Genomic DNA, 7,865 nt, shown 5'->3' on the forward strand with positions numbered 1-7,865 from the left:
CAAGTTTACTTCATATTATTAATATCTTGCCGGCCGTTGTGGCCGAGCGGTTCTAGGCGCTTCAGTCTAGAACCACGCGACCGCTACGGTGGCAGGTTCCAATCCTGCCTCGAGCATGGATGTGTGTGATATTCTTAGGTTAGTTAAGTTTAAGTAGTTCTAAGTTCAGATGTTAAGTCCCACAGTGTTCAGAGCTATTTGAGCCATTTGAACTAATATCTTAAAAATGATTTACAGTATGTAAATTAGAGATAAGAAAAACATAGGCTACTAAAATGTACACAGATATAATAACAAAGGCAGCGAAATTAATTGGATTTTAAATACTACTTAACTGTTGCTAGATAGATTAATTCGACTCGGTACTTTTCCAACTATAAATGTGGAAGAAATCCTAGACTTATAGTTAGGCAAATACCATAATGATACAGATTATTCTGGTTTTAAAAATGTCAGTAAATGTAAACATTATTAGTTAAAAAGCCAAAAGTAAAAATAAAAGCACCATGTTGAATACAAGATTTTCAGAAAAGCAAAAATAGGTGTGAATTGTTTAAAAAATGTTTCAGACAGACGTCCACTTCCATTGAGGCCAAATGGAAAATATGTGACTGAATTTTCTCATTTTGAGAGGACTGAAGGTCCGATGTGTATAACTTGCCAAAAAGCGTTCTACTGTCTAGTTCGCATAAAATATTCCTTTATTGAAGGCAATCGATTTAGACAGTCGTTGCTGTCATCTTCAGGCCTGTAACAAAGAGCATGTACTTGGAATATGTCTCACAACAAGAGTTAAGACGTAATATCCGAAGATTTTAGTTTGGCATGACAAAAACGGGATGTGGGACTATACATTTACATACCTTAAAAATCTTTTGTGGTGAAAGCGTGTTCATTCTACGCTGAACTTCACGCTAAGTTGTCATGTGGATAGAACATAGTAGTTACATAGTAGTTAGCGTTACTAGCTTAAATTTGTTGCAGAACTCAATTAGTCTTTCTCCTCTCTCATTGCCACAACCAAGCCTATATTTCCACGTAACCCTTTCTTCTACTCCTTCCCCTACATTCGCATTCCAATGCTCCATGAGTATTAGATTTTCATCTCCGTGCTGATTACCTGTTCATCACCCTCATAGACTTTCTCTATCTCTGTGTCACTTCATCTTCTGCTTGCGACGTCGGCATGTACACCTGAACTATTGTAGACGGTGTTGGTTTGCTGTCGATTCTGATGAGAACGATCCTATCACTGAACTATTCACAATAATTCACTGCCCTACATTCCTATTCATAACGCATCCTACTCCCGTTATGCCATGTTCTGTTGCTGTTGACATTATCCTAGATTCATCTGACCGGAAATCGTCTTCTTTCCAATTCACTTCACTGACCCCCATTGTATCGAGACTGAGCCTTAGCATTCCCCCTTTTCAGATTTTCTAGTTTCCCTAACACGTTCAAACTTCTGACATTCCACGCTCCGACTCACAGACCGTTATCCTTTCGTTGGTTATTCAATATTTTGTCATGGTCACCTTCCCCTCGGCAGTGCTATCCCGCAGATCGGAACGGGGGGCTATTCCAGAATCTTTTGCCAATGGAAAGATTATCATGGTACTTTTTCAATATTACGTGTCTTTAATGCAGTGGTTTCAATTGCCTTCAGTAAGCTCATGCCGTTGATCACTTCTGATTCTTCCACCTTTAGCGGCATTTTCTCGCCCTAAGGGTAAGTGAATGCTCTGAGCCTCTGTTCGCTCCTCCGCCTTCTTTGACAAGGCCATTGGCAGACTTCTTATGCCAGTCGTCTGCGGCCGCCATTGCTGATGATTTTCATTAAAATTTAAGCGGTGGCGGCGTTCGAACCCGAGACCGGGAACATTTTGATCACAAATCAAAAACTGTAACCCTAGACGACGAGTGTCCCACATCAACTATTAGCAGATGAAATCGGGACGTACCTGACAAGGCCGCGTTTTTTTTTTCAGTCATCTAGCGTCCAACTGGTACGATCATGAAACCAGGAGAGGTGCTGCATACGATGTCGTGCTGTTAGAAAAGGCACTCGCACCGGCTGTCTTCTGCCATAGCCCAGTAACGCCAAATTTCGCTGCATTGTCCTAACGCATACATTCGTCGTACGTCCCACATTGATCTCTGCGGTAGTAAGTAATAAAACACGTCACTTCTAGACGACGGGTGAAGGGCTGACTGTTTGATCTGAATGTCAAGCTATTTTCCAAATAATATTCTTGTTTGTAGTACACTATCATACCCAAAGTATCCAGAGATGTCCACTAGATTTCACGAGAGCATTGCCGCTCAGTATAAAAGACGGTGAGAGTATTGTTGGTAGAGAGGCAGTATCAACAGAATGGGTTGAGCAGGAGAGATCGGTGACTTCGAACGTGGACTAGTCATTGGAAGTCCCCCAGTAACAAATCGACCAGGGACCCCTCAACCTTTCTAAAGCTGTCCAAATCGACTGTTGGTGGTGTGATTGTGAAGAGGAAACACGAAGAATCAATCACAGCTAAACCAAGACCAGGCAGAGCTCATGTACTGACGAACTGGGACCGTCGAGCACGGCGAAGATTGATTGTAAGAAATCGCAGGAAATCAGCGGAAGGAGTCAATCGTTCGTTACAAAAGTCCTACAAGCAGTCCAGTTAACACGATGAATTTGTGTCGGGAATTAAAAAGAACGGTTCAAATGGCTCTGAGCACTATGGGACTCAACTGCTGTGGTCATAAGTCCCCTAGAACTTAGAACTACTTAAACCTAACTAACCTAAGGACATCACACAAGACCCAGTCATCACGAGGCAGAGAAAATCCCTGACCCCGCCGGGAATCGAACCCGGGAACCCGGGCGTGGGAAGCGAGAACGCTACCGCACGACCACGAGATGCGGGCTAAAAAGAACGGGATACAGTGGTCGAGCAACTACTCATAAGACATACATTTCTGCAGTCAGAGCTAAGCCACGCTTCAAGTTGCGTAAAGAGAGACGCTACTGTACAGTGCATGACTACATAGAAACGAGTAAATGGAGTGATGGATCATGCTACATCCAGTCACAGTTCGATGAAAGGGTTCTTGGGTTGACGAATGCCTGGAGACCGTCACCTGCAGCGTGTTTTGCCAACAGTGAAGTACAGAGTAGGCGGTGTTACGGCATGGGAGTGTTTTTCGTGCTTAGGATGTGGTGTCCTTATTGCGCATAAGAATATGTTAAAAGCGTACACTAGCATTCGTAAAATGGATTGGCGTGCCCAGAGTCCTGATCTGAACCCAACTGAACACCTTTGGTATGAATTAGAACGTTGTCAGCGCTCCAGATCGCAGCGTCCAACGTCACTACTTTCTCTGGTTTCGGCCTGAGCCGTGGTAAAAATTGCTGTTTTGAAGAGCGTGCCGCAGCGCGTAGTGTGAAGCAGTCGCCCTCTGTTTCTGGCGGTGGCGCTGCTGTGGCAGTCGCAGCTTTGGTGTCTCCCTCTGGTGGGAAACGGGAAAAGTTGGGTGTTCACGTGCATTTAAGGGACGCTCTGAGCTCGCCATTCAGTCAGTCTGGGTCAGTTTCTCGTGCCCAGCTTGCTAGTCTCTCTCGTCCGCATTTGTTAGGCAGTAAGAGAACTCAGCGAGTGGTCGCCAGGTCGGGGCTTAGTTCCTGCATCTGAGTCTGCGCGTTAGGCCGCCAGTCTGCTCGAGTTTGCTCAGGCAATGGGCATTGGCGGTTGGATCGATCGGTTGGTCGGTCGCGCACTGAGACACAAGATGACTTGTCCGTTTTGTGCGTCGCCGCATGTGAGGTCGCCACGTGAGTCCAGTGGGCCGCGGCGTGTAGCGAAGGGTAGTGACTTCGCGGTCGACAAGAGAGCAGCAGGAGTCAACCCACGACATCAGTCTGGCCGGTGCGAGCTGCGACGCCCTGAGACGGGAGATCGGCGCGCCTTCCTGCGTCCGTTGAAGAGGCTGGCAGCAGACGGTTCGGGAGAGCGATTTGGGGGTGCTGCGCCATGTCTTCTCGAGAAATCGCAGTTTATTAGAAGTTAAGTGATTGCTGATATGTTGTTTGATTTACTCTTGTTAAATTCTCCTTGTTTTATTGGTGAGGTCACCAGCCGTTTTGCTTTGGGGTCGTCCCACCATTTTTCTCCGTTTGCTCACCCGCGGGAAGGTGGTTGTTTATAAATCGGGTGGTCCGTTTTTCCCTTGTGGAGTAGGGGCGGGTTAGAGCAACCTGCGGTTCGGGTTGTTTGGTAATCTCCCTATCAATCTACCGTACGTTAGTAGCTGCCTCTGTCATGTTTGTCGGATTTGGTGTGTTTAGGAATTTATTGCTTGGAGTGTAACGGCCTAATACCTGAAATATGTTTGATCTTTGGAAACTTTGATATTATTCCCTGTGATTTTGAGAGGCGGTATCTGTGTTTGTGTACTGTAGAGCATCTTAACTATTATTTGGCCAACCTTGTAGAATTTTACATGAGATTGTATTTCATGGGTTTTTATTTAAATGATCATTTTAGTATATAAAGTTGCCACCCTTTCACCGTGAGACTTTTCTTAGAAGTTAAAATCAAGTTGCACCTGCGGTGTTTTGTACCATTTCCATCCCTCCTACGGGGGGTGCATAGTTTATGTGTGTAAATTGTTAAAACTCTTTGTTTAAAGTAATCTAGTGTGTTACAGATTTGCACCAGTGTAGTCTTTCAGAGGCTGTTGTGAGCGGTCGTAACTACAGCCGTGTCAAAAGAGAGCGGCAAGGTTCTCTGCCCGAAAGCTCATACTGTCAAAACTTGTTTCTTTCTGCCTCTGAATAAATTGTAACTTTGATATTTAGAGGGTGCTTTCTGATTATAATTTTAAATCTGTTTCTTTTAAAAAATGCTTTTAGGCACTATTAAAGTGAATAAAATTCCCATTTATTAAAAGGAATTTGGTTATGATTTCATAAGTTACTCCCTGGCAAGTACTTCCATGGTTACATAGTGTGATTAAATGTGTTAATGTTCTTGATGAATCGCTAGTAAATAAAATAAATTCTTAAGAATATTATTTCAGAATAAATCACGGTTCACGGCCCTTGAACAGTAGTGGGTTCCTGCTTCTCCACGGACGTTCGGACACCTCACTGAAAGTTTCGCTAGCAGAAATCAAGTCATTATTAAGGCGAAAGCTGGACAGTCTCCATATTAATGTCCACTAATGTCCGGATACTTTTGATCAGATAGTGTAAGTGAATTATCTGGAGGAGACGGCGTACAAGGAAACGCACTTGCTGAGAGTAATCATATTGTCAATAAAGATAATCTGCTCCTGTTATGAGTGGGAGTGTGTGGTATGTGTATTTTCAGGAGACAGCGTACAGAGAAACGACGCCCGACGATTTATCGTATTGTCAACAAAGATAAGTACTCTCCTCGAAGAAAAACAAACTGATAACACGAGAACATCTGTTGTGCAGCCTAGTGTCTTAATGCCAGTACATACCGATGTCCCACTTATTTCACAAGTCAAGCAGCAGCGAAAATATTACCAGGAATTGACGACCTACGCACGACTTCCTTGCGGCTTTGATTACGCTGAGCAACAGTCATACAATAGTTTACATGGCTGCCTGGTTCAGTGACCGTTTCTAAATTAAAATTGAAACAAGTGAGGCCTCGGTCACAATTATTTTTAGTGTTATTGAGCAGGTGTCAACACTTCTAAGAGTGCCTTCATCAGAATTAAAACAATTAAATTGGCCTATAACAGAGTTACAAATTTATAGGAAAGGACATGTTTTTATATAAAAAGTGTAAGTACTGACTAACAATAAAAGACAGGGGCAGTACTTACATGTCACATATAAAATAATTAACAGTCCAGAAGGGCTTATGTCACATAATATATAAAAATAAATCCGTGAAAGCGAGCCACTATGGGTTGCTCGTACCTGTACAGCCACAGGTTGCATCGTATTGCATCTGCAGCAGCAATATGAACAATAGTTGACACCACAATGACACAACGAACTGTTACATATCGGTTACTTCAAGGACTGCTCTGGGCCAGACACCTCGTAGTGAGCATTCCATCGACATCAAACCTTCGCCATCTCCTACTTCAGTGGTGTCAAGCGAGAGCTCATTGGAAAGCATGGTGGAGGCCTGTTGTGGTTTCTGACAAAAGCCAGTTTTGTGTCGGTGCGAGTAATGGCGGTGTGTTGGTTAGAAGGAGGTCAGTTGAGGGCCTGCAACCAACTTGTCTGTGTACAAGACACCTTACACGTACCCATGGAGTTACGGTCAGGGGGACGATTTCCTATGACAGCAGGAGCACTCTCATGCTTATACTAAGATGGTATCTGTTCTTTCGGACATGTCGGCCACACATTTTCATCTGTCCCCGTTGACATATGTCAACGCCTGTAAGCAGCTAAGGGTGTTCATTCCATTGTAATTTCATTCGAACGAGCTGCATGGTCACCGATGATATCTGTTCTTTCGGACATGTCCGAAAGAACAGATACCATCTTAGTATATACTATATAGTTAAGGCTCACCGGCCACTTGACCATCTTCTTCTCCTGTGCGAATGCACAAACAGTGCCCGAACTCTTACGGGAATCGGCAACGCGCCGCGAGTAATGAGTATAACGGGCGAGGGGCACTACGAATGTAGTGCGGGACAATACGTTGAGAATGTGGGTTTCGCGGGAGGCGTGCCAGAGATAAATCCCTGCAGTCGCACTATCCTCTGTGTCCTCGGTGGCTCAGATGGATAGAGCGTCTGCCATGTAAGCAGGAGATTCCGGGTTCGAGTCCCGGTCGGGGCACACATTTTCACCTGTCCCCGTTGACGTATGTCAACGCCTGTAAGCAGCTAAGGGTGTTCATTCCATTGTACTCTCATGCTTATCCCACGCACCCTGACTGCAAATTTATGCGTCAATCTGGTAATTTGACCTGTTGCGTTGCCATACGCGAAGGGCACAAAAAATTGGCTCTGAGCACTATGGGACTCAACTGCTGAGGTCATCAGTCCCCTAGAACGTAGAACTACTTCAATCTAACTAACCTAAGGACATCACACACATCCATGCCCGAGGCAGGATTCGAAACTGCGACCGTAGCGGTCGCGCGGTTCGAGACTGTAGCGCCTAAAACCGCTCGCCCACTCTGGCCACGAACAGCACACCTGGTGGTGTTTTCCAACAGGATAACGCTCGACCATATATCGCTGCTATAACCGAACATGCTCTACAGTGTAGACATGTTGCCTTGGTCTGCCCGATCACCAGATCTGTCTTCACGCGAGCGCATATGGGACATCATCGGACAACAGTTTCAGCGTTATTCACAAACAGCATTAACCGTCCCTGTATTGAACGACCGAGTGCAACAGACATTCAACAGACATTAACTTCATTCAACAAACACACCACCGGCAACTGAATAGCACAATTCACGTGGGTTTGCACGTTTGCATCGAACATGCTGGTGGTTACACTGGTTATTAATGTACCAGAATGTCGTTTTTTCAATGGCATATATCGCGCTTACGTTAACCTGTGGTCTTGCAATGTTAATCTCTCGAACATGTTACCTAAACAAATGTATTCCAGAGTTATTTGCTATACATTAATTATTTCTTGAGTTGCGATTTTTTTCCGTTGGCGCGTTTCTGATATTGTCGATTCTATGAGGTCTTAAGCAGCTGTGACGTCCATACGCTTACACTGCAGTGGCTGTGATGCTACATCAAATGTTTCTGACGACTGGGGTGGCCGAGCGGTTCTAGGCGCTACAGTCAGGAACCGCGCGACCGCTACGGTCGCAGGTCCGAATCCTGCCTCGGGCATGGATGTGTCT

General features: G+C 44.8%; 1 non-coding gene across 1 annotated transcript; it reads left to right on the top strand.

Annotated features, from left to right (window-relative positions):
• Nucleotides 1-6,755: 6,755 nt before the first annotated feature.
• Nucleotides 6,756-6,829, top strand: Trnat-ugu (transfer RNA threonine (anticodon UGU)). Its single transcript has one exon. It is a non-coding gene; the product is annotated as a tRNA-Thr (tRNA).
• The last annotated feature ends 1,036 nt before the right edge of the window (nucleotides 6,830-7,865 follow it).

The sequence above is a fragment of the Schistocerca cancellata genome, chromosome 1, assembly GCF_023864275.1.
Source record: "Schistocerca cancellata isolate TAMUIC-IGC-003103 chromosome 1, iqSchCanc2.1, whole genome shotgun sequence".
In the NCBI taxonomy this organism is placed as follows: Eukaryota; Metazoa; Arthropoda; class Insecta; order Orthoptera; family Acrididae; genus Schistocerca; species Schistocerca cancellata.